Source organism: Dipodomys spectabilis, unplaced genomic scaffold (genome assembly GCF_019054845.1).
Source record: "Dipodomys spectabilis isolate Male_0828 unplaced genomic scaffold, ASM1905484v1 ptg000095l, whole genome shotgun sequence".
NCBI classification, from domain to species: Eukaryota; Metazoa; Chordata; class Mammalia; order Rodentia; family Heteromyidae; genus Dipodomys; species Dipodomys spectabilis.
Window position 1 is genome coordinate 30,039,460 of NW_024870772.1, and position 27,998 is coordinate 30,067,457.

General features: G+C 40.3%; 1 protein-coding gene across 2 annotated transcripts in view; it reads left to right on the forward strand.

Moving 5' to 3' along the window:
* The first annotated feature begins 3,838 nt into the window (after positions 1-3,838).
* The window catches only part of Wasf3 (WASP family member 3), a 118,549-nt gene continuing 94,389 nt past the window's right edge, over positions 3,839-27,998 (forward strand). For both annotated transcript variants that reach the window (XM_042685819.1, XM_042685820.1), the window contains exon 1: positions 3,839-3,931. The gene's annotated coding sequence lies outside the window, so the exon portion shown is untranslated. The remainder of the gene's footprint in view (positions 3,932-27,998) is intronic.

A 27,998-nucleotide genomic window follows, 5' to 3' on the forward strand; every position in this document is an offset into this window, starting at 1 on the left:
CAGATCTACAGAGTAACTGAACAAGTAGTACATAGAGTTCCATGTACTCTTCTTAGTTCTCCTTTTAGAAACGTCTTGCATTAATGTGGTACATTTGTAACAGTTAGTGTACAATTCTTGATACATTCTTGTTAACTAATATAATTTATTCTTTATCTATTGTGAGGGTTTGTACAAATGTATGACATATATTCATTGTTACAGCATTACCAGAGTAGTGTCCCTGTCCTAAAATATCTGTCCTCCACTGTTCAACAACCCTCCATTCTTCCCATCCTCTGGCCTCTGGAAACAACTGACCTTTTTATCCCCTCCATGGTTTTTCTGTATTCACTTAAATTTTCTGCATATCTTTTCATGAATTGATAGCTCACTTCTTTTGTATTGCTAAATAATATTCCACTGTATGTATATACTACAGTTCCTCTATCCATTTACTCAGTGAAGGGCATCTTAGTTTCTTCCAGTATTTGGTGACTATGGCTAAACACTCAGGCAAAAGTTTTGTGTGGATGTAAGTTTTCAACTTAATTGGGTAAATTCCTGATTAGCTGGATCTTATGGTAAAATGGTATAATGATGCTTAGCTTTGTATGAAACTGACAGACCATCCTCTAGAGTGACTGTATTATTTTGCATATCTAGCAGTAATGAATAATGGGCCCTGTTGCTCTGTAGTTATATCCTTGCCAACATTTGGCATTGGAATTTTTCACCTGTGTCATTCTAGTAGGTGTGTTGTACAATTTCATTGTTGTTTCTAATTTGTAATTCACTAATGACAATATGTTGTAGAGTACATATATATGTATATATGTATTGCTGTTCTTACTTGGATGAACTATCTGTTTAACTCTTTTGCTCAATTTAAAACTGGATGGTTGGGGGCTGGGAAGGTGGCTCAGTGGTAGGGTGCTTGCCTTGCATGCATGAGGACCTGGTTTGATTCCTTAGCACCACATAAGCAAAAAGAAAAAAGCTGGAAGTGGGGCTGTGGTTCAAGTGGTAGAGCGCTAGCCTTGAGCTGAAGAGCTGAGGGACAGCGCCCAGGCCCAGAGTTCAGGCCCCACGACCAGACCCTCCCAAAAAAACCAAACAAACAAACAAAAAAAATGGATGGTTGGTTTTTTTAATGAGATTTCAGTGTTTTTTTTTTTTCTAAAGTGGGTTTTACATATAAATTGAATGATATCTCAATCATGAATTAATGTTTTTTTTTTTTTTTTTTTAGCAATTATAACAGGTACTACTCCTGTCATACCCTATATTTGCTTTTTTTTTTTTTTCTCTTACTAACAGAACTCTGCCATTTTTTCAGCTTGAAGTAGTTGGTATTTTGGACTACTTTGTAGATAGCAGTGGTCATGTAACATAGGTCTAATTGAAAGTATACAGAACATGATGTTTGGAGCTTTCTGGAAAGCTAAAAGGATACATACTTAATTGGCTTGCACCTGTTTGATCTTTTGCCTTTTGCCTGAGTACTACTTCATATGATTCAATGCCAGAAGAAAAGCAGCCTTTTTGTGAGGGTGAGGTCAAGAGTCACATGACAAGGACAACAGTGCCAAGGGCTAGAAGAAGCCTAGGACACATCACACCATGAGGAATCTTCAGAAGCCCTAGTGTTCTCTCCAGATGTCTTGTTTTGAGATATGATATGCCTTTATCTAAGTATCTTAGTCAAGTTCTTGTGGCAGGGAACTAAGGTACTGTATTCTCTGACTCAGCAACATTTTTCAAGTACTTCCTAAGGTTGAAGTAGCAACTAGTGGCTGGCACTACCAGCTTTAACAAAACTACTTTGAGCAAATTTGTATTTCAATGAATAGGAGATGTAGGGTATTTGAAATAATTTTGTTATATCACAGGCAATGATTATATACAAAAGATAGAGTTATACTTATTACACATTCAGTATTGTACAAGGCACTATGAGACAAGGAAAGAGGATAAAATAAATACTCTCAAAGAATGTAGATCTAAGTAGAGAGAAAACTGATCTGTGTGAACCAAACTAGAATATTCTAGGACTCTGTGATTCAGGATTACTGGTGGGTCTTGGAACAGCTTAGGTAAGGCAGGGGTTATTGAAGAGAGAACCAGTAAAATGTTATTAGTTACTCTGAAAACACCCTGTTGGTTTCCTATCCTTGATCTCTGAAATCAATGACCTAAATATAGACAGACATGGCAGCTCTTCCTCTGGGTAAGTGAAGATGAAATGAAGGAAAGCAATTTTAATTTGAATGTCAATTCAGCTTTGGATTCAGGAGAAATTTATAATTCCAGTATCAATATTTCAAATACCAAGGACACTATAATTATTCAGGAAAATCCTGTTTACCTGAATTATCAGTGTATTTCATACTACGATTTGGAAACTTAAGTATATGTTAGATTATAATAGTTATGTGTGTGTGTGTGTGTGTGTGTGTGTGTGTGTGTGTAAGCACTGGAGCTTGAATTCAGGGTTTCACACTTTCCCTTTCCTGTGCTCAAATCTGGTGTTCTACCACTTGAGCCACAGCTCCACTTTTGAAATTTCACTGGTTAATTGTAGATACGAGTGTCACAGACTTTCCTGTCCAACCTAGCTGTCCAAGCTGAGATCTGAGGATCACAGCTTTCTGAGTAGCTAGGATTATAGACGTGAACCATCACCATCTCGCTAAAACAGCTTTTAAAAATTCTTCTTTCGAAACTAATGTAGATCAATACATTAGACTTAAAGAAGGGCGCATGGTTTTTCTGTCTTTCTGGGTGCAGATTTTGCTACCATTATTAGCGACTATGCATTTCCTACAGCTTTTAATGGGTGTTATTAGCTACAACTGAGGTAGATTATTGACATGTATCTGCAAAAACAACTGAATTAATTTCTCTGGGGTTCGTTATTGGGACTTCAAGGTAGTTGCCCCACCACCATGTCTTTCCATTTTGTGATCTTATTTTTAGATTAAAAAAGGACATGCAAACAAAGATAAAAACAGCATCTATATTCAATGCTCTAAAACTCATTTCCTTTGGGACCCAGAACATACCTTGCCTGTTCTATCCTCTCCTTTCCTCCTCTCTCTTCTTAAATCTGTTTCCGCCTCAGTCGTCTGGCACCATCTGGTTATGTTACACCAAGACAGACAGGGCTAGGTTGGTGAGGTTCAGGAATGCCCTGTTTTCATAGGTACTAGCTTTCCCCACATTAGAACGGTCACATATTGGAGATAGGGCCAATTAAAAGGGAAGGAGAGTCTTCCGAGTGGGAAGATGGGAAGGTTTTGAAGGCAGAGTATTAATGGATTTGGATTTGGCCAGGGCATAAAACACAGGGTTAAAAACAGGGCTGTAATCCTCTCAAGGGTGTCAGAGCTCAACCCTGCAGGATGTCTCAGCTTTCAGGACCCCACGAAAACCAGGTGAGATTAGGCATAGGTGGAAACTCAAAGAGACCTCAGTGGGCATGGCAATCAGGGGGATGCAAGAGCCCCCAGATGGGAACTTGGGCCCTAAGTCTCCCCACCTTTCCGCGCAGAGAGGCTCTGGGCTCAAAGCCTCATTCCCAAGCACTGGCGGAGGACTAAGGGTAAAGAGCCACCTCCTCCGCAATCCCCCGCCCTCCGGCGCCGACGCTCCGCGCTCCTGCTGGCTCCCCATTGGCCTGTATGCTCGCCAATCCTGGAGAAGCGGTCCTGCGAGGGGGCACTGATTGGTTCAGCTGGCTCTGAGTCCCCCCCACTCCGGCTCCGGCCGGGCCCCCCGCCGGGAGGGGGCGTGGCCGCGGCCGTGGCCGGGCTGGAGGCGGCGTCGCTCGCGCCGCTGCGTGCGGTGTGGTGCGGTGCGGTGCGGATTGGGGGCCGCCGGGTGACCGCGGGGCGGCGGGACCATGGAGCTCGGATCGCAGTCCCGACGCCGGCGGTGGGACTGCAGGCCGGTGAGTACGGGTTTCAGCCAGTTGGGCTGCCCGGTCCGGGCGCCCATCCCTCCTCCGGGCCAGCCGATCGACGGGGCCGGGGGAGCAGGAGCCGGGCCCCCCGCGGCGGAGCGAAGTTGCTGCATCGCGTCGCGCGCGCCCTGGCCGGGTGGCCGGGCCCACTGCGGGCCGCGGCGCCGCCCCGCAGTCCGGCTGCATCCTCCTGTCGGGCTCCCGCGCCTGGTGGGCTTCCCGTCCTAGCCTCGCGGCCCGGCCACCCTTCTCTCCCGCGCCCTCCCGACCCTCCAGCACCCCCGCTGCCCGGTGCGCGCCCCACGAGTACGGGACAGCCGCCTGCAGGTGGCACCCGGGCCTCCGCTCGAGCCCCACGCACGACGCTGTCGGCCACCCCGCGGCCGGGATCTCGGCATCCATCCCTCCTCCTCCATCCCTTCTGGCTCCGCGCGCCGTGGCTCGCATCTGGCCCAGCCCCGCGTGTTCACTCTCTCCGGGGTCTTGCCCTGCCCGGGCCTCGGCGGCGGCGCCCTCTTGGTTCCCGCGTCCGTGGCGACTGTAAGCTCTTTTTCTCCCGAGCTGTCGTCGGTCGCGGGGGGTTCCCGGCATTCGAGGCCAACTCGGCTGTCCGACTGCCGAGAGGGAGGGCAGGGCAGCCCGCCAGTGGCGCGCTGGCTCCGCGAGGGGAGAGAGGTGCGCCGCCTGCGTGCGCCTTCCCCCGGGACTCTCCTGGCGCTGGACGCTGGACGCGGGCCGCGGCGCCGGAGCCTCCCGCAGCCTCCGCGCCAGAGCCTCAGGGAGCGCAGAACCCTCTGCTTCACCACTTAACAGGCCAAGGGCTACAACGCTTTCTTCTTGTTTTGGCCTCTCTGCAAGGGGTAGTTAGTTCCCTGGTGGAGAGGAGAGTTCTTAATTAACAGCAAACTCTGCGATGCGCCAGGGATGAAGAGGGGGCAGGTTATCTTGGCTGCTGTTAGGTGGCATAAGGAATCCTTTCTCATTTGACGACTCCTTTTAATATCTGATTGTTTTCTTCCAGTCATGGTTTTTGAGTTTTCAAACGCTTCAAAATGAGAAGGGCTCTGTGTGTGTGTGTGTGTGTGTGTGTGTGTGTGTCTAAGCTGTAAAATCAAATGCCTAATGAGACCTGATATTTTGATTTATGGCTGGGAACGTACATTTTTTTAAGGGGAGAGGCTAACCTTTGAGATACTTTGTATTTTAAAAGTTAGGATCATCTAAAACTTAAAATGTCTGCCACGCCGTCAAAACTGTGCAGAAGTGTTACACTTATTTTTCTGTCTCTTTTAGGGAAAATTCTATTGAACACTGGCTGTTTCTTTTTGTATACACTTTACCAAACTTTCCTTGTCTAGTAGAGAAACAATGCAGTGATTCTTTACAGCCAGTTCTTTTTATCTTCTTGAGAGGTTAAACAAGAGAAAGCTAGCTTGACCTTTCCCAAAGGCAGTTCTCATTGTATTCCGCTTCCTCCTCGAAGTACTCATTTTTCTTCATTTTAAAAGATCCCCTGAATTGATGTGCGTGCAAGTTATGTCTTTTTAGATGTTTACAGCTCGGTTGGAAAGTTTGGTTGTTTTACTGCTTGGACTGTATTTGTGTTGCTTTAAAATGGTGTAAATAAACTTGTTTTTAGAACTATGTACATATAAAAATTGTTCTTAGAATTCCAGTAGCTCATACGAAGTTAGTTTGTAGCAGTTTCCATCTGTTTATGACCTAATTGTCATTGATGTGCTTCACTAATTACAAAAATTCTGAAAATAAGGCTGGAACACAGTTTACTAAGTGGTCATGCCAACCACATTGACGACCCTGTTCTATTGTGGGGTTGCCTTTGTAGACATACTTTACAGTTTCTATAGAAACCTGCCAGTGACAAGCAATTTTTTTTGGTTTTTGGGATCTTTTGATTAAAATAATTGTCTATTTTAAGTATAAAAAGAAGCATAAAGAATATTTATGGGCATTATTCGTGGTATTTAGACTCCAAGAGTTTTCTTTGAAGAATATAGGTTATATTTTCACTTGGGAGTAGTTCAACATTGCTATATAAATCTTAAATCACTCACTTTCTCTTCTTAGTCTTTTTATTTTAAGTGCAGGCTCTGGGTCTTGAACTTAGGGCCAGAACATTCTCACTTTTTTTTCCCTTAAGGCTGGTGCTCTACCACTTGAGCCATGGCTCCACTAACAGCCTTTTATTGTTGGTTAATTGGAGATAGGAGTCTTTTGGACTTTAAACTGGGATCCTCGATTCTCTGTCTCAGGAGCAGCTAGGATTACAGGCCTGAGCCATTGTGCCTACTGCTGCCTTTTTTTTTTTTTGAATACTACTTTAAAGTCAATTTTGTGTGTATGTGTGTGTGTGGGGGGGGGCATAGGCTTTACTTTGGGGCATTTGGAATCAAATGCTGCATCCGGTCTATGCATTCTACTTCAAGACTGGTTCTTTACCCATGACTTAATCTTTTTTTTTTTTTATTGCGGGGCTTGAACTCAGGGCCTGGGCATTGTCCTGGAGCACTTTTGCTCAAGGCTAGCACTCTACCGCTATGAGCCATAGCTCCACTTGTTGTTGTTGTTTTTGTCCGTTGTGGAGCTTGAACTGGGCCTAGGTGCTGTCCCTGTGCTCTTCAGCTCAAGGAAAGCGCTCTACTGCTTGAGCCACAGCACCACTTTCCCGTGACTTACTCTTACGCTGGCCATTCAGGAATAGTTTACTTCATAAATATGGATAATTAATGCACATTGTACAAGAAATTAAATATCAGTATTTAGATACATGGACTAAATTTTAGTCTTTATTTTCTTTCTCCTTTCTTATTGCCATATTTGTTTCTTCAGGGGAGAGCATACTTAATATTACAGGGTGTTTCCTTCCAGTTTGTTGCCTTTTAATGACCTTTTATATTTGAAATTCAATTAATGAATTCCTGTTAAGTATTGGACACTATTTTAATTGCTAGGGTTGCAGTAATAAGCCAGGAGAGCTTTTTTTTTATTGTAAAGATGCTGTACCGAGGGGATACAGTTACATGAGTAAGGCAATGAGTACTTTTCTTGTAGAGCGTTGTTATCCCTTCCCTTGTTCTCCCACTATTCTTTCCCATCCCACCTTTCTCACTCCCCCCCTCCCCGCCCAGAGTGGTAAAGTTCATTTCCAGTATACTGTCTTGTGGGTATCATTGTTGCAATGGGTGTCTGTGACCTTGTTTCAGCATTCTGTTATTCCCCTTCCTCTCCCCAAATTAGACAAATGTATTTACAAGATGCAGGGCACCAAATCAAGTACAGTGACAACAGAGGATATACCATAGGGGGAAGAACATACAAAGGAAAAAAAAATCACAGAGTACATTAAAAACAACAACAACAAAGAGAGACCTCTTGTGTCTATATCTCGGGGTTCACTTCATTTATCTTTTTAATGTATTTTTTTCTAGAATCCTGTTTACTTTGTTCTATCTCCTTACCTATTGTACTTAACATCCACATATCAAGGAGACCATGTGCCATCTATCTCTTTGCTCTTGGCTTACCTCACTCAAAATGATTTTTTTCTAGTCCCATCCATTTCCCTGCGAATGCCATTATTTTGTCTTTTCTAATGGCTGCATAATATTCCATTGCATATAGGTACCACATTTTTTGAATCCATTCATCTGTACTGGGTTGTTTCTATATCTTGGCTATTGTGAACAGTGCTGTGATGAACATGAAGGTGCATGTGTCCTTGTATCCTGGTCAAGGTAGATGCCTAGGAGTGATATGGCTAGACCATAGGGGAGGTTTATATTTAGCTTCCTGAGGTACCTCTAGACTGCTTTCCAAAGTGGTTGTATTAGTGTACATTTCCACCAGCAGTGCAATATGGTTCCTCTTTCTCCGCATCCCCTCCAGCATTTGTCGTTGGCTGAATTTAGGATGTGTGCCATTCTGACTGGGGTAAGGTGGTATCTCAGGGTTGTTTTTATTTGCATTTCCTTTACAACCAGGGATGATGAACATTTGAGAGGAGAGCTTTTAAGATGTTCATAATCTTTCAAGGCAATTACAATGCAATATGATAAGTACTTTGATAGAGCCAGTAATAAGTGAGTGAAAGATGGATGAACCTCACTTGATTCAGTACTATAGTACACCTTATTTGTAATGCCCAGTGAGGATACAGTGGTAAATAGGACAGATATCTGTTAGCCACTGATGAGCTTGTTGTTCAGGTCTTAGGCATTCTAACCATTGGTTACCCCGCAGGCCCTGAAAGGGATCATCTATGGGAGTGCAAAGGAGTATCACAGACCTGAACTTAAACTTCAGGGACCGGTCTGAGAGATGAGAAAAGCCTCTTGGAGGAGCTAAATCTGAGGGAATTGGTCAAAGTCTGAGATAAGGAAGAAGTGTACAAACTGTTGGCCAGGATACATTAGACTAATGAAACAACACAAATTTAGCATGATAGTATGATAGGGTGCAGAGGCAGGGAAGTAGTAAGTAGTGAAGGAGGAGAATAATTAGGTGTCATGCTCTGTAGGCAATCCTATTCTATGGGGTTTGGACTCACTTATGGGTAATAGGAGTCAAGTGAGATATTCTGAGCAAAAGATATATGGTAAGATATATCCTTTGTTGAATGGATTCAAGTGGAGGCGGGGCAGTCTGGAAGTAGGGAAAGTTTAATAGAATTTCTGGGAGTTGGTCCTTGGATGAGTATGCATGAGGCAGAGGAACTGGGAGAGGAAGAGTTTTAGGAGAATGCCTGGTTGCTGTGGGTGATTTGACCATGGCACCATGCTTTCATGCTTAAATGGGGGTTAACAGCGCACATTGGGCTGGGGTGGGGAAGATGGTGTATTACACTTAGGTTAAATTTCAGTATGTGTGGGACATGGTGTTCTGCTGGCTGCATTAGGGATCTGGATATCAGGAGATATCTTGAATGGAGATGGAAATTTGAGAGTTCCGATTCTAGCACAGGCTGAGGTGCTGCAAGGATAGAGAGATGGGGATATTTTAAATCGTTGAAGAAAGCACAATGACAAGTCAGGTCACTACCATCTCAAGATAGTGAAGTTTCTAAATGACATCATACTCCCTTCTTATTGATGGCTTCCTCTTTGTAAAGAGGAGTTTTTGGTGGTTGGTTGCTGTACCATGGGAAAATTGGTGTGGAACAGGAAATGACTAGGGCTACAGACCTGAACTTGGAAACTGTTCAGAGAGATGAGAAAAGCCTTCAAGAGGAATTATCTGAGAAGGAATTGATCTAAGTGTGGATTGAGGACAGCCTGTGTGAAGAGATGACTAAGGAAAATCAGCATGGAACAGGAAATGAGGGAGGCTGTGTCTAGTCAGACCGAGCTTTGAGAAGTTGTACAGTTAGTGCTCAGTAGAAAATACTTGAGACTGTTTAAGAAGGAGATAAGAATTTCATTTTTTTCCCCTCTATTTGAAGCATACCTTTTTCAAATAGGTACTAAATACTTACGTTAACAGCCTTATTATTCAGTAAGCATTTCTTTTGCCCTGAGATGACCTGGATGCAGTGAAGACCTCTGTCCTTGTCTGTATTTGTTAGTGGAGGCTGTTGAAACATATAGGTTATTCAAGGAGCAGATACACAGTAGGAATAGGAATGGGGTACAAAGATCTGTGAAAGACACATATACCTAGACTGAGAAAGAGGAGGTCATGATGTCCAAGGGAACCCCCGCCAAGAGGGAATGCTTGGCAGCCAGGAGGTCATCAGTAACTTAGGCACTGCAGTGACAGACAATACAGTAATAACACAGTGGATCAGAGCCAGGGGGTCCACCTGTACTTGTATTTAGTAGTGAGCGGGAGTTAGGAAGTGGAATCTCAGGTATTCAGACTGTCTCACTAAAAAAAAAAAAACGTGGTGGTAAAGAGCAGTTAGCAGAGAGGATGGGCAAAGAGGTTGCTTATTGGGTTTTGGTTGTTACATGGAAGGCTTTCCCAAGAGGGAGAGGAAATTGGACAGAGAGGTCCCACCAAATGGTGGTGAAAAGGTGTCCACTGCGTTCAGCTTTGGGATGTGACTAGTCATGTTGGCAAGGACTTTTGTGAGCATTTTTGAGTGGCATAAAAAGTAAAGATGCTAAAGGAGGGAAACTCATCAGGACAGGCAGTTCACTCTAAAACTTGAGAAAAGAGTTAGGCAGATGGCTTGGAGGAGCTGTCGGGTTTGCAAGACAGGAAAAGGTAGTCATGAAGAGGAGGGAAGGACATTAACTAGCAAGGGGTACTTGATGCATCATGATTTTTTTTTTTAAAGCAGTGACTTTATTTGTGTAATAATGCATGTATGTCTGTATTTGTGCTGGTCCTCGGGCTTAAATTCAGGGCCTGGGCCCTATCCCTGAGCTTTTTTGCTCTAACCCTTGAGTCACAGCTCCACTTCCCGCTTTTCTATATATGTGGTTAATTGGAGGTAAGTCTCGCTGACTCAACTGCTCCACCTGGCTTTGAACTGTGAGCCTCAGATCTCGGCCTCCTGAGTAGACAGGATTGCAGGCATGTGCTAATGGCACCTGGATTTATGTAGTTATTTAGAACTGGTACTAGCACTTGAATTCATGATTTTATGTTCTTGTTCGGCTTTCTTGTTTTTGGATGACACTCTTTAACACTCTGACTTTTTGCTTGTCATTTTGGAGATGGAATCTTGTGGACTTTTCATGCCTCTTCTGGCTTCAAATTTCAATCTTTCAGGTCTCAGCCTCCAGAGTGGCTAGGATTATAGGCATGAAGCCACTGGTGCTCAGCTAAATTATTTGTTTGTTTCTTTTTTGTTTCTTTTTGGCAGGTTCTGGGGCTTGAACTCAGGGCCTGGGTGCTGTCCCTGGGCCTCTTTGTGTTCACTACCTCTTGAGCCACAGCATCACTTCTGTTTTTTTCTGAGTAGTTTACAGTGTTGGAGATAAAGAGTCTCACAGACTTTCCTGCCCAGGCTGGCTTTGAACCACTATCCTCAGATCTTAGCCTCCTGAGTAGCTAGGATTAAAGGCTTGAGCCAGTGGTGCCCGGCTAAGAACAGGTTTTTTTCCATTCTCAATACATAGTAGTATTGTTAGTAGTATAGTCTTAGTATTGTTTGGTCCCTCTCATGATGAGTGTAACTGGCCTGACCTTGCCTTTCCCTGGGTGATGCTTGAGGTCATGTTGTTCCTGTGGAAGAATGTCCCTCCTTTGCTGTGCTGTTCTTCTGATGAATAAATACTCTGTTGACATAGTCTCTTTACTCTCCTGAAGGCCAGCTACTTTTGTTTTTGTTTCCTTTCCTTTTCTTTTTGTGTCAGAGGCAGCCTCCTATCTTTGTTCGATGTCCTTAGATAGAACTTAGATAGAAAGATTTTTTCCATGCTCAGATTTCATTCTTAATCTTTGGAGCCAGCCCTGCAGTTCCTCTTTCCTTGGATCAGTGCCCGCTCCTTGGTTGAGCTCTTTTCTTCTGTGGACTTTTTTTTTTTTTTTTTAAGTTTAGACATCCCAGTTATCTCAGGTGTCTTCTCATCTTTCAGGCCTTGAGCTTCTAGGTCTTGACTCTGAGCTCAGTATCTGGGATCTTCTCTCTCTCTTTTTTTCTTCCAAGACAGGGGCTCACTTGGTATTTGCCACTTTTGCTCATTGGGTATCAGTTTATCACCTGAGCCATGCCACCAACTCCTGGGATCAGTTTTTAATTTGTACTTTCTGAACTTTTTCCTGAGGCCTGTTTCAGTGGTGTGGTTTAGCTTCTTGACAGAGTGATCTTGACATTGATCTGAAAATTTCTTTTGTCATTCTTGAACTGTGTTCCCATTCTATTTTATATTTTTCTCTTTTCACTGTTGTTTTAAGTTTCTTTTGCAGTTAGTGTGGTAGCTTCTATCATAAAGAATACTTGAAATAACCAATTAAAAAGAGAAAAAGGTTGTATTTAGAGTTGTTTAGAGTTGTAGCAGTTTTAGGACATGATCCTTGGCTCTGTTGCTTTTGGGCCTGTGGCATGGTAGGAGTGTGTGATGGAGGAAGAATGGTTTCTTCATGGCTTGGATGTTATGGAGATTTGAAAGAGAAAGAGACATGCTCTTGAGGGCATGTCCTGAGTGACCTAAAAGCTCCAACTAGATCCCACCTCTTAAAAGATTTTATCACCTTCCAATAGCACCACTCTGGTACCAACCTTTTAAAACATGGACCTTTGAGGATATTCCAGATCTATAGTCGATAATGTTTTGAATGCCTGCCTTCAGACTAGTTATTGGTGATCTCCAGAGTTACTTTTACTCTCAAAGCTTATACAGATAAAGTATCCTTTATCTAATCTGCTTGAGAATGGAAGTTTTTTTTTCTTTTTTAAATTTTAGAATATTATTGTATTCATAAAGAGACATCTTGGGAATGAGATTCAAGTCCAAACACAGAATTGATTTAGGTTTCTTTTTTTGATTTATGTTTCATATATGCTTTGTTCACATTGCTTCAACGTAATTTTACACAGTATTTTAAATAATTTTTTTCATGGAACAAGGCTTCATGATGGAGAATTTTCTACCATGGCATCACATTGATGCTTAGAAGAGGTAAGATTTTTGTAACATTTTGGATTTTGGTCTTAGCATTCTCTGGAGGTAAAATGGGATAAGTAGTCTTGCTGATTAGCTTGAAAAGTCCTGTGGTCAGGAGCCAGATAACATGGTATCTGAGAGACAATTGGTACTTTGTGTGTATTTGTGTTCTCCTTGTTAAAAGTCTCTTCTTGAGGAACAGAATAAGTGGGAACAGCCTACACTGAGCAAAAGGAAAGAAATGTAAACATCACCTAATGTGGAAAAAATAACTTGTATTGTCAAAGCTCATAGAATTCACAAACTGTATAGACCATGATAATGACAGTTTGCCTTGTGAAAGTTAAAATGTGTTTGTGACTCTAAGTATAACTTCCACAGTACTGTGAAATATGTGAAATTTGTGTAATCACTTAATCTCAAAGAAAAAAACTGAGAGAAGGGATGGGTTAAGAGAGATGGGTGACAATGTTATCAGACACTTTGTACTCATATACTGTTTTGTAGAATGGGAACTTCTTTGTACAATCACTTAAAGATAATTAAAAAAACAAAGTAAAGGGGCTAGGAAGGTGGCTCAGTGGTAGAGCGCTTGCCTTGCATGCATGAGGCTCTGGGTTCGATTCCTCAGCACCACATAAGCAAAAAGAAAAAAGCCGGAAGTGGCACTGTGGCTCAAGTTGTAGAATGCTAGCTTTGAGCTGAAGAGCTGAGGGACAGCACCCAGGACCAGAGTTCAGGCCCCACGACTGGATCCCCCCCCCCAAAAAAAAATAAATAAAGTAAAATAAAATAAAAAGAAAAAAAGTCTCTTCTTGTCTGGTAAAGTCCATTGTTCAGATCTTCGCCTTGTTTGATAAACAGTGCTACCTCCTGTCAGTAGGTAGGATTACAGGCATGAGTCATCAATGCCCAGCCATTTTTCACAATTTTACTGATGACTAGATTTCTTGATATTTGACCTTGGGTACTTTTGTTTTCTAGAAATTAAAAGCTGTGTTGGATTTTAAAAAGTCTTGCCAAAGGGCTGATGCTGGTGGCTTATGCCTGGAATCTTAGCTACTCAGGAGGCTGGGGTATAAGGATCATGGCTTAAAGTCAGCCAGGCAAGTAAGTCCATCAGATGTTTATCTCCAGTTAAGCACCGGAAGGCTGGAAGTGGAGCTATGGTTAAAGTGGCAGAATGCTAGCTTTGAGCAACAAAACAGGACAGTGACTAGGCCCTGAGTTCAAGCTGTAGGATCAACACACACACACACACACACACACACACACACACACACACACACACACACACACACACACACACACACAGAGTGTTGTGCCAGTATGTGTTGGAGATTTTATTACCAGTTGCATGTAGTGGGTTCATTTCTTAGTGTCTTCACATTGAGTGTTGTTACCCATTTTTTTGCATATAATTAGTTTAGTGAAATTACACTGCAATACCAAAGTATGGATGTGATTGTGAATTTGAATTCAAGCAGCCATATCTTATCAACTAAGGGGATGAAATGATGCAGTAGATGCTCATTGTGCATTTTTATACTGAGTGAAAGCATGTGTCTTGACTGATGATTTTGTAAAGACCAGAATACGACGATGACTGTAATTTGTAAAATTTGGTCTGAGTTACTTTGTCCTACTAAAAATCTCACTTAGTTTTTAATCTCTCAAATTAAGAGATTGCATTTTGTCTTTATGTGTTTTGTTAAGTAGTTTTGTGTTAGGGTAGTACTTCAGTAGGTTAAGTTCTGATACTCTTTGCTGGGCCACATTCTGTCCTAAGTTTAGAATTGATGTTGATGGAGTGGCTCATGCATTTAAATTGCTTCCTGTGATGAGTGAAAGAAACTCACTGCACTCACTGAGGAATGATATTTACCATAATGGTGAATATCAGAGAAAGAGGGGGAGGGGAGGGAGATATTGAGTCATGCTTACATTTGTATCTTTTTGGGACAGCTTGTCACACATTTTAGGAAGAGGAGAAAGGCTGACTTTCTATCTCTTGAAATGTAAGAGCTTGATTTTTGTCCATTCTCACATATTTTATAACCAACTCTGTAGAATGTAAAAACATATCTGTGTTCTTGGGTTTCCATGCTATTTGTCTCCATTTTTACATATCTTTTTAGAGTTAATGATCCTGGTTTTTATTTTTATATCATAGAGAGATAGAAATCCTCCAATCCCCTGGTCACCTGTCATTAGGTTTTAATTACACTGTACAAACAACAGTGTTTCCCAAGGCTTTACTACAATTGTTCTTTGAGATATTCCAGGGAGGATGATTATTAAAATGTTAACTTCTTTTCAAAAGTCTTTATTACAGTTTATAATGTTACAAAATTTGTCAGTGATAATGAAGATCATGTCTGGGCAGTCATTAAAATTTTCATACCCTCTGTTTTTGTCCATTTTCTGTTTCTGTGTTTGTCCATTGAGTTACATAAGTTTTATTAAAAACTTCATCCTATTTTGACATGTCCAGTTCTCTTTGTACCTCGGGTCCAGAAAGATGGAAACCATAACTTTAGGACATCACTTGAAAGAACTGTATAGGGATCAGCACTGTAGGGTTTAGGATAGCGATGTTATGCTAAACTATAGCACTTTTTCTTGACAGACAGAGTTTAGAGGTTTGTGTTTTTTTATTTCTTAGGCTATTTGGTTTCTAACAATTGTCAAATTTAATTTCAACAAAATGCATTGCCCTGCATTTAATATTTACTCAACATTTTGAACAAATGACTTAAATCACCTCTTTTGTAAGTAGAAGTTACCAAGAGTGTAGTTTAAATGGGTACATACTTTATCCACATATGTCTGAAATGGTTATGATTTTATGGACCAGAATCAAGAGAGTCTTATCCTTCTTGTCCTCATTTAAATGAAGATTTGAATTCGCTTATAGGAAGTGTTTATAATAATTAAAAAATTTAACCATGAGCAGTAAGAATAAAAAGTACATGAGGATCAAGAATGAGAATAGTAATACTTCTGACTTCAGTATGATTCATGGCTTTAGGGTTCATGTCAGAGCTAACTCTTTCAGAAACTGTAGGATTTATGGGCTCAGCATGAGAAACCTCCATTGCTTGTCCATGAGGAGGCTCATCTTGATGGGATTTGTGTGGTCGCTCCAGTATTCAGCCCCCTTTCCACTTTATAGTTCAGCTTCCTGTGGAACTGATCTGGTCAGTTCTGTTGGTAGACAGAGAAGTAAGAGCAGAGTTCTGTGGGAAGTTTTATGAGCCAGCAACTAATCACCTCCATCCTACTGGTTGTACCGTGACATGGCCTCCCTTAGCTTATTTTAGGCTGGAAATGCAATATAGCTAGAAATTCTTGGAGAAGAGAACATGGACATTGGTGGCATCCCCAGTCACTGCCCTAGACTAGCTAGAAACTTGCTGAGCCTCCTGATGGCCATAATGAAAGGGAACATATTTTAGTTCTATGCTGTGGGTTTAACACCATCAATGTGTTTTCTGATTTTTATTCTTGATAGTATCAGTTAACATTGAAAAGTGCATTTGGTGGTATGCTCAGTGGCATTGTTACAACAGTGGTTCTTGTAAGGCAAATTATTGTAATGTCCTTAAATTAAGTGAAAATACAACTTAAGGGTATTTTGGCAAGGGTCAAATGAACATGACTTACATACTTTGCGTGATAAGTATAAACACATTGCATATCTTCAGACAACCGTTCAGGAACTTAATGAACTTAAATGGGTGAACTCACATGAATTTTTTTTTTTTTTGGTCCGGTTGTGGGGCCTGAACTCTGGGCCTGGGCACTGTTCCTCAGCTTCAGCTCAAGGCTAACACTCTACCACTTGAGCCACAGCGCCACTTTCGACTTTTTTCTTTTTGCTTATGTGGTGCTGAGGAATCGAACCCAGGGCCTCAGGCATGCAAGGCAAGCACTCTACCACTGAGCCACCTTCCCAGCCCCTCACATGAATTTTTTTTAGTGAGAAATCTATGCAGGATTAACATTGTTCCTACACTTGATCTTAGCCAAAGGGCCAAGAAGCCATGTTGTTGTTGCTGTTGAGCAAGCAGTGGCATTGTTTTATGCAGTCATTTAAAGGTGGCTTTAGAAACTAAGGAGGATGGTTGATTAATTCAGAGTCAATATGCTACATGTCATAGAGCTGAATCTGGATTTTTTGCTGGGTTGGGAAAGGAAACTGTTGGAGCACAGCTGTGGCCATTCATTTATGTATTGTATGTGGCCCCTTTAGTATTGCAAGGTAGAATGGAGTAGAGATGAACAGTGGACAAGACTTGCCCACAGAAAATGAAATTTACCATTTAGTTCTTTATAGCTAATGTTCCTGGCTTCTGGTTTGTTGTTGTTGGTGGTGATGGTGGTGGTGGTGGTGATGGTGTGTGTGTGTGTGTGTGTGTGTGTGTGTGTGTGTGTGTGTGTGTGTGTGTGTGTGTGTGTGTATGTGTAAGCCATTCCTGGGTCTTGAATTTAGGCCCTGGGTGCTGTCCCTGAGTTTTTTTTTGTTCGACTAGTTGCTAGTTTGGATAGAATAGTCAGGAAAGGATGACTTTTGAAGCCAAATGAAGGTGAGGGTGAGACAGCTAGGCAAATATTTTGGGAAAGAGAAGAAGAGCATGTGTATCCTTGAGATGCTTTGAGTAGCAGGAGGAGGGCAGGCTGAGAAAGAGGATTGCCTGGTGAAAGATGGTAATAGGCCAGACACAAAGAATCAGATAGAATGGTTGCACTTTGGATCTTATTTTGTGGTGAAAGTCATTGCAAGGTTTTGAGTAGGAAAATGAAATAATTTGTCTCTGATGGCAAAGGATCACTTGCTCTACATAGAAGGTGGAGTGTAGCGAGCAAGAGTAGAAGAAGAGTGTGCATAAACTAGGCACTGCTAGATTCTGTGGCTCTCTGGATAAATCAGGCATTCCTGTCTTTGAGTGGCTGATGGTAGAATAGCCAAGTGAAGAGACCACTGAAATATGCTACTTTAGATAGAGAAGCAAAAGCTGTCTCAGAGGGATGCAGGTTTTGGGAGGTGTTGCAAAGTACAATCAAGACTTATTCCATAACTGTTCTGAGATTCTTGTACTACTTGGATGCTAAGCATTTCCCCCAGTTGTATGACAGGAGACCATGTAGTGTGTGCTGGATTGTCAGAGATTTTGCAGGAGCAGAAGTGCTTATGGCTTTAAGGGTAGGTGCCCTGTCAGTGGTGGCTAGAGGATGGTGCGAGAGAGTGGTGGTGTCTTGGTTCAGTAGGACAATGCCATGGGCAGGATGAAACTTGTCCTCTTTGCCAGAGAGTAGGACCAAAGTAATTCTGGCTTGGAAAAATTAGTCTCTGGAGCTGGAGAGAGTTCTCAGTAATTTGTCTGAAATACAGAATGTTGTTATGCCTAGAGTTGCCAAATGTTTCTCTGAATGATTACTCTAATTGGTCACTGTCTAGAGTTATGAATATGACCCAATTAAACTTTGGAGAACGTATCTGAAAAATTATTTTCTTTTGATAAAGGGGATATTAAACTATTTTGGATAACAATTAATTGAAAAAAATGCTGCAACTTTTTTGTAAGTGTAAAGGCCATTCACCTTTCTTTTCTCTACAGTAGGGTATCTAAATCACCCAGAAGTATTCTACTGATTATAATACAGGTTTGAAAAGAAGTAGGGAGAAAATATAAAATCGACATAGTTTTTCAAAGTACTATCTGTAAAACTGATAGAACAAAAGTTGCTAAGGATTTGAATAACACGATCAAGTGCCTTGACATGTCCAGATGGTGTATAACAAATATACATTCTTTTCAAGGACAGGAGGACAGTTACCCAAGTTATCTGCTTATTGGAGAAAATGATAGTTCAGTGTGTTTTAGAAGATAAAAATGCAATGTTAACAGTGTTCTCTAAAAAAATCAACAAGTAGCAAAAGCAACCTAACCCATGGCCAAGGAAGATAAGACAGCTGGAATTAGAAAGCTTCATAAAATATTTTGATTACAATGAATTATATGAAGATAGTGGCTACTAATTTTTGTAGAGTACAGCCAAAATTGTATGCAAAGGAAAGTTCATTGCCTTAGATTCATGTTAGGAAAGAAGAAAACTTGAAAAGTACTTAGTGACCTGAGTATTCACTTCAGGAGGTTAGAAACAAACAGTAAATTAACTGTTACAGAAATAGGTGACCTTTTTAAAAGGAGATATTAATCAAAAGAAAAGCCAGATATACAATGACTTTTTCTTTTGAAGACTTGTGCCATTAATAAATTAGGTGAGAGTATACATTTTTCAAAAGACATACACAAATAATATAAATGAAAAGGGAACATCAGAAAAGTTCTGTTAGGTAATAAAGATTTTTTAAAATAAGATATTATGGACATTAGTACAGATACATTTTAATGAACACATTCTTCCCAATGTGCTTTTATTCATACCTGGATCATTTGCTTAAAAGTCACTTCCCCATCCTCAATAATTTTATTCTTTTAGCATAATTCAACGTTTTCCCAAATCAAAATTTTTACCAAAAGGGATAGTTTCAGAGAGTTGCTGCTCTCTTTTTGAACCTGTCCTTTCTTCCCTTTGTGAGATAACCAGATACATTTTTGTCTGCTTTCTTTTGTGAAGAAAACACATGTTTGTGTTCTTTTCTTTTTTTCTAAAGTAGAAAGTTGCATTCTTTGTGTTCTGTTGTACATTTCTTCTTCACATAAAGATATCCAAGAAACCTGTACGCACTATAGATCTCTTTCTTGTTGGTTAATTTTACAGCTGTACAGCATGCTCCACAGTGTAAATGTAATGTAATGTGATCATCTGTCTTTTACTTTTGGATATTTAGGAAGTTTCCAGTAATTTTCAATTACAAATAATGTTGCTATGAATAATCTTTCAATAGGCATTTTTGTACTGCAGGGGGTTTAACTTGAGGTTTAGTAAAGATAAAGGTTGAAAGATAAAGGCACATGCAATTTTTTACATACTACTAAATCCCTCTTCCTTTATGTGTCTTTATGCCTTTATGTAGTAAAGTGTATGAGTGTTTATTTCTTTATAGGCTTTCCAGTTAGTTTTATCAAGCTTTTCTGGTTTCACCAGTGTAATTGGTGAAAAATCTTGGTGCATATTAGTCTGACTAAAATTGAACACATTTTCTTGTCTAGAGGAATTTTTATATATTTAAAGTGGTTTTGATGTCATTTTCCCCCATGCAACAGATTTTATTCTTCGTATAATAAAGTTTCTCAAACTTTTCTTTTCTTGTGTCTGGCATTTTGAGTTGGGATCAGGAAAACTTTATTTTACATTCATAGTATAGAGAGATTTACCAATGTCATGGAGGGCTTCTTCTGGCATTTGGGTGGGTTTTATGATTTCTGTTTAGGCTTCTGATACACTTGGAGTTCCTTCTGAGATGTGGTATGAAAAACAGATTAATTTTATCATCTTCCAAATGTCTATTGAGTTGTCCTACTACCACTTATAAAGTAGGTCACTGCAGATTTTGAACATTGTTTGATCCTATGTTTCATCTATTCTGTTCTTTACATATTCTGGGTATTCTTTGTATATGTTAATACTATTAGTTTTGTTTGGTTCTAATCCTAGCTTTTATTATTTGAATTAGTTTTACTGATGCTTGGAATTTTCTTCAAATCTGTCTAAAGTATGTTAAGGATCTATTCATTCCTGTTTATTCAACAAATTAAAAAATTGAAAGAATAGATGTTGAATCTGTCAAGGGCTTTTTAAGCCTCTTTGGAGGTAATTATATGACTTTTCTTATCAGACTTATTAGTATGTGAATTTTAACCACTCTTGAATTCGTGGTATGAACTTTTCCCATCCATCCATCCATCCATCCATCCATCCATCCATCCATTTATGTTAGGACTTGAATGCTGTAGCTGGCACTTTGTTCATTGGCTGACATTCTACCGAGCCAAGCTGCTAACCCCTCATTCATTTTTTTTTTCTTTTTTTTTTTTGCTTATGCGTTGCGGAGGAATCGAACCCAGGGCCTCATGCATGCAAGGCAAGTGCTCTACCACTGAGCCACTTTCCCAGCCCCATCATTCATTTTTTTTAAAAATTACAAGTTCAGGCTGATCTTGAACTTGTGATCCTAGACCTGAACTCACAGTAGTATTAGAGTCTGTAAATACATTTTTTCTTGCTTGTCCTGAGGCTTGAACTCAGTGCCTGGTCACTGTCCTTAGTTTCTTTGTGCTTAAGGCTAGGTCTCTACCACTTGAGCCACAAAGCCACTTCTGAGTATGTTAATACTTTATTTCATATTTTTGTGTCAGTTTCTATACCTGAGATTGATTTGTAACTTTTTGTGCATTTTTAACCAGGTTTAGGTATAATAAAAGAATTTAGATATTTTTCTATCATTTGCATGTTTTAAGACAATTTACAAGACATTGAGATTATATGGTTTCTCAAGGTTTGCTAGAGGTTTTTTATCCTCTGACTCTTTTTGTGTGTGTGATGGAATTTAGTTCTGTTTCTAAGAGTTAATCATCAAAGGAATTTAGTTGGTGTAAGTTCTTGTTCTTCCCCTACCCCCACTGGTGTTCTTTATCCCAAACATTTCCCTAAGCAATTATGCATTCTCCAGGTTTTAAAATTTCTTGTGTACAGGTGTGCAAAAAGGTCTCCTGTGACTTACATATTTTAATCTTCCTTATGTGAGTGATTTACTTGTATTTTTTCCTGGATAAAATTAGTTTGGGCTTTGTTTCAGTGTGGTAAGATATCGTACTTTGTTCATAATCTTAATTTCTTTGTGTACAGTTTAATGGTATTAAATACATTCATGTTGTATAACCACCAGCCATTTCCAGAACCCTTGGCTCATGCAAAATTGAAACTGGTGTCCATTAACCAACATCTTCCCAGTGTCTCCTTTCTCTCGGCAGCTACAATTCTTTGTCTCAATTTGACTACTCCAGGTACCTAGTATTAAGGATGTCTCAGTCAATTTGACTACTCCAGGTACTTAGTTTAAAGGAATTTAGTTCTTTTATGAACAGAGACTTTAAAATTTTTTTTATTAATCAAGTCTGTTTTCTACCACATTTGTTTCCTACCATATTGTTATTATTACTTTCATTACTTATTTTTACTTGTTCTCATTCTAGGTATGTAACTTATTTTGTTTCTCTTAAAATCAATATAAATGCTTTGATATTTTTTTCTTAGCATTCCTGATGTTGGTGATTCATGCCTGTAATCCTAGCTTACTAGAACACTGAAGATTGTGGCTCAAAACTAGACTTGGAAGAAAAATCCATGAGACTCTGTCTCCAATTAACCAGCAAAAAAGCTGGGTAAGAAGTGAGGTGTAAATGATAGAATGCTATCTATAAGTGGAAAAGATGTGAAGATTTGAGAGCTACAGGCCCTGAATTTAAGCAACTGGTACTTGAGCCAAAATTAAGCAAAAGCTTAAAAAAAAAAACAACCTAAAAAAGGGACAAATAATAGCCATAGAAATCACATAAATGTTGTAGAATAATCCAATCAAGATAATTAAGAAATCCACTGGTTCACATACTTTTTTTTGTGGGATAAAAACATTGAAGCCTACTGTTTTAGAAATTTGAAATATATAGTGTCTTACCATTTATTATAGTATTATTCTGTGCACCAAGTGACTGAAACTTGTTCCCCCTGTCTTAACTGCCTGAAGTTTTGTCCTTTTGATCAACAGCTCTTTCTCCATCCAACTCTCTCTGAGGATACCTTTTGTTAACAGCACCATTTTGTTGGAAATGCTCATCAGTCATACATTCATTTTGCTAAGTAATATTATATTGTATGACTATACCACAGTTCAGTTTGGTACAATATTTGCATTTCTTTCAGTGCTGAGTATCTATAGATTTTTTTCCTATTTGTGATATTTTCATTTTATGACTGTTGATTTCTTTGTGCCTTTATATATTTATATATATTTCTGTGTCTGTGAATGAATGTTCAATATACCCTTGAAAGGACGCTTCTATTTTTTTTTGTTGTTGTTGTTGGTCATGGGGCTTGAACTCTGGGCCTGGGCACTGTCCCTCAGCTTTTCAGCTTAAGGTGAGTGCTCTACTGCTTGAGCCACAGCACCACTTCCAGTTTTCTAGTGGTTTATTGGAGATAAGAGTCTCTGGACTTTCCTGCCCGGGCTGGCTTTGAACTGTGATCCTCAGATCTCAGCCTCTTTACAGGGGTGAGCTACCAGCGCCTGGCTAGAAGCTTCTATTTTTTTTTTTTTATAAGGGCATGTTGTATATTATTCCCTTCCAAAACTGACATTATATTATTTAGGTCTTGTGTATATGTGTGTGCACGCACATGCACATGTGCCATTCCTGGGGCTTGAACTCTGGGCCTGGGCGCTGTTCTTGAGCTCCTTGTTGCTCAAAGCTAGTGCTCAACCAGTTGAGCCACAGTGCTGCTTCTGACTTTTTCTGTGGTTAATTGGAGATAAGAGTCTCATGGACTATCCTGTCCTGGCTGGCTTGAACCATGATCCTTGGATCTCAGCCTCCTGAGTAGCTACAATTACAGGAGTGAACTACCAGTTTACAAAACACTTTCACCATTACAAAGCTCCTCAAAAAACCACATCCCCAGATTCAATAACCCAGTTAATAAATGGGCCAAAGAGCTAAATAAATACTTCTCAGAAGAAGTGAAAATGACCGGTAAATATATGAAGAAATGCTTAACATCCCTGGAGATAAATAAAGCAAAAGCAAATCAAAACAATCTTGAGATTCCATCTTATTCCAGTCAGAATGGCTATCATCAAGAATGTGAGCATCAACAAATATCCTCTGTGAGGATAGAGAGGAAATGGAACCCTGTTACACTGTTGATTTGCTTGTAAACTAATATAGTTTTAATTGACAGTGATTTTGCATACCAGGGGGTATTTCAGTACATATATACAATGTGTAATGATCAGATCATGGAAATTGATATTATGGACTTCAGTAGCTTTTTAAAATTACTGTCAAAGTGTATACAGTATACAGTTGCTGCCTCAGGGTCCATTTTAGGCCTGACCTGAGTCTGGTTATTTTGCCCATTCTTAATCGCTTTTGGTCTCTGCTAAAACTTCCCCTCCCTGAGTGCTTGTTTACAACACAGCTTTCCTGTGCCTCATCTCACTGAGCCCAAACTCCATATGCCCTAAAGCAACTGCTGACCATGGGTAAGAAGCCGGAATGAGTATATGCCACTGCATCTAGCCATTGGTTGAGATGGAGTCTCAGTAAGCTAGCTGGGGTTATTGGTTTGAGTCATGGTTCCTGCTTTGCTTTTTTTTTTTTTTTCCTTTGGTTGTGGGGCCTGAACTCTGGGCCTGGGTGCTGTCCCTCAGCCCTTCAGCTCAAAGCTAGCGCTCTACCACTTGAGCCACAATGCTACTTCTGGCCATTTTTTACTGCTTATGTGGTGCTGAGGAATCAAACCCAGGGCCTCATGCACTCTACTTCTGAGCCACCTTCCCAGACCACCCCACCCCCGCCTTTTTTAAAGCATACATTAGTTGTACCCGGGGGTTCCTCAATGTGACATTTCTCCACATGCAAACAACATATTCTCATCAACCTCACACTCTCTATCACTCTCCCCCATATCACCCACTTGGCATTTGGATTAAAATTTTACTGAAAAACCAAACAGTTTGGTGGCTGAGTGTGGTGGCACATACCTGTAATACTAGCTACCAGAGAGTTGATATGAGGAAGGGCTCAGAGATCACCCCAAGCAAAAAGTTAGTGAGATCCCTATCTCAACCAGTAAGTCAAGTATGGTAGTACACATGAGCTATTCCAGCTACACAAAGGTAGACATAGGTAGGAGGATCATGGTCCAAGGCCATCCTCAAGAGGAACCTCAAGATGTTACCCCCAAGAAAGTAAAACAAAAAAGAACTGTGGCTAAAATGGTAGTATCTCCCTAGCAAGAATGAGGCCCTGGTTAAAACCTTAGTACCTAAAAAGAAAAAGATATTAAAAAGATACAGAGCTGGGCACTGGTGGTTCATGCCTATAATCTTTGCTTACTCAGGAGGCTGAGATCTGAGGATCTCATTTTGAAACCAGTTGAGGCAAGAAAGTTCTCCAATAAATGACTCAGAAAATGCCAAAGTGAGCTGGGTACTGGTGGCTCATGCCTGTAATTCTAGTTACTCAGGAGGCTGAGATCTGAGGATCGTGGTTCAAAGCCAGCCAGGCAGGAAAGTCTGTGAGACTCTTATCTCCAACTACCAGAAAACTGGAAGTAAGTGGCTCTGTGGCTCAAGTGGTAGAGCACTTGACCTGAAGAGCTCAGGGACAGCGCCCAGGCTCAGAGTTGAAGATCCACGATCTACAAAAAATAAAAAAAAGAAAGAAAAAGCCAAAGTGGAGCTGTAGCTCAAGTGGTAGAGCATTAGCCTTGAGCCTGAGTGGCTCAGAGACAATGCCCAGGCCCCTTGAGTTCAAGCCCCAGGATGGGCACCAAAAAAAAGGAAGGAAGGAAGAAAGGAATGAAGAAAGAAAGAAAGAAAGAAATAAAGAAAGAAAGAAAGAAAACCACTGCATTTATGGGTAGGGAGCCCAATTGGGTATATTATCAGTAGCTTTTAAAACATCATTTATACCTGCTAGAGATTATTTCCTTTTTGTCCTTAGCAAGAAAGGAGGCTTAGCAATTAGAAAGAATAGTATTATTTCATTTTCAGGGAAATGGATGGACCTAGAACAAATCATATTAAGTGATGTAAGCCAAACTGAGAGAGAAAAAAGGCACATGTTTTCTCTCATAAGCGGAAGCTAGATCTAAAACACACCAGGATATAATAAATTATACAGGTCTCTAGGCATTCACACACAGTGAGACCAAAGGAGGATACTTTTAGGAAAGGAACAGAAAGGCACAATGCCTCTGTGCATCTGTACAAAATAATATTCATTGAAATGAACTCCAGGAAATGGAAACAAGAGTTTTTTGTTGTTTGTTTGTTTGTTTGTTTTTACTGTTTTTGTTTTCTGTTGGTTCATTGCTGTCTTTGGGATTGTAAGGGGAGGCACGGAAATGGAGGAACAAAGGGTAAACAAATGCAGCAATAGTTCTCACTGGACACTATGCTGAAAATGAATTATATAACTTGTGGGTGGGACTGGGAAGGAAAAACTGGGAGAGAATGAGGAAAGGGCAGCATTGTCCAGAAAAAAATGTACTCTTTGTCTGACTTATGTAACTCTAACCCCTCTGTACATCATCTTTACAATAATAAAAAAAAATTAAAAAAGCTGAAAAAAAAGAAAAATGAGGCTTAGGCAACATCAGAACAGGAGACATTGAGGACACTGAATGTAGAGCAAAGTTTAGTGATTAGAGGGTAAGATATAAGCAGGTATGGAAGTCATGACGTTTGCTGAGAAGTCAGAAGTAAGGGCATTTGGTAGAACAAGAGTAGTTGGTATGTTCATGGTTTATAGACACTAAAACTTCCTTTTTACAGCTTCATGTATTGGCTGGTGTTTCGCCTTGAGCCAATACATAAAATTTAAAGGCATGCTTTTTTGTTTGTTTGTTTCATAAGTCTCATTTTGAGATTGTTTGATGATTCCATTTCTCCCAAGAAATGTGACTTACTTTTGAAACAAAGTGGGATGTATGTAAATGCAGTCTTAAGTGGGCTGTTTCTTGACAGGGTTACAAACCCGGTGTAGGTTCAGGCTCTGCTTGGGTAATTGATTATCCTTAAGACCTGATGGATAGGAGCAGAGACTTTAAGTTAAACTATTTATTAGCTGTGTAATTTTTGGAAATGGGGAGCTTCTGTGAACCTTGATTATCCCCATTTAAGAAACCATACCTAGTCAACATGGTTGTTTTAAGGTATATGCTTAAGTAAGAGAATGTAAATAATAAAGGGCCAAGTACTGTATGGAGAAGAGAAAATTGCCTAGTAATAGACAAAGAACAATAATAAGAAAATCCCTAAACCTTCAGATCTTCCTCTCTCTCTTTCCCTGTCTCTTTTTCTCTCCCTTCTGTCCTCTCCCCCAACAATGTGTGTGTGTGTGTGTGTGTGTGTGTGTGTAAACCAGTAACGGCTGAGAGGTCTTTTTCTAGCTATTATCATATCTCCTACTAGGATAGATTTCTTGAGAGAATTGCCCTGCTAACTGTGAATGCTTTAAATGAGGGCAGACAGAAATGAATGCTAAGATAGTAATATGAAGCCTGGGTTCTTACTTAGGGGAAAGATACTAACAGTTATGACCCAACGGCTGGAACAGAGGTAGTGTGAATAGCATATTTTCAATTTCCATAGGAATATGTGGTGTTAAGTGACTTTAATCCCACGCTATCATTGATGTTTACAATATACTGTAAGGTAGTTTATTATTTACATGTCTCAATTCACATAGAAGCAAGTTCCAGAGTGTGCAAACAGCAAGCGGAAAGAATGGAAATATTTACTCTAATGGCTGAGAAAGGGAAGGTTCTCTTGGTCATATGCCTAAGAATTTCTCACTCTAGTCTAGAGCATTTTCTCTTAAAGTATATTGTTATTTAATTTTTGCTCCAGTTAGGAGTACTTAAAAGACACAGAGTAGTTAAATGAGAGTAGGCAAATTAAGGTAGATCCCAGGGTTTAAGCCCAATTGTTATTTTCTGCTAGGTGGTATTATGTCATTGAAAAGTTCTTATTTCATTGGAACTTCAGACGTACCAGCTCTCTATCGCTATAGCAATATATATGAGAGAATTAGTTTATAAAGGGAAAAGGTATATTTTTGACTCACTATTTTAGATGTTCTTGTCAGTAATTTGTTGGCTGTGTTCAGGGATTGCAGTGAACCAGAGTCTCTTTACAGGAGCTTATGGTGGAGCAAAGCCACTCCCCTGATGGCCAGGAAGTAAGTAGAAAGAGTGAGGAGGGGACTGACATCTCATAATCCGCTTCACAGGTACACACTCAGTGAACTAAAGCTTCCATCACCTCCCCAGTACCATCAGCCTAGGTACCAAGCCCTCAATTTATGATCTTTGGGGGACATTTAACATCCTAACTATGAACATATACTATAGTGTTAAGACTTGATTTAAATTTTCTTTCTCTATTTCCTTTCTAGGATATTCCATTTTATTTCTAGGCCATTCCCTTTTCCTTCTTTTTAAAGCCATGATCATCACTCTTTACTTAGTTGCAGTTTGCTTTTGGATCCGGGAGGCTGCCCAAAGATCATTTCAGTCTTCAATACCCATAGCAGATAGTAATAGGAGTCAGGTAGCTCAGCATGGTTTGCAGCCTCGAAGCTCACCATAGACTCACCAGAAACCGAATTCACTCCAAAGGATCCTTGAAAACAGTTTGGGAAATGCAAGTGTGTTTGGGCTTACAGCATCAGACTACTGTACTCAGTGTGATAGTACATTTTTGCCTAATGTTTGCTAATCCCTTT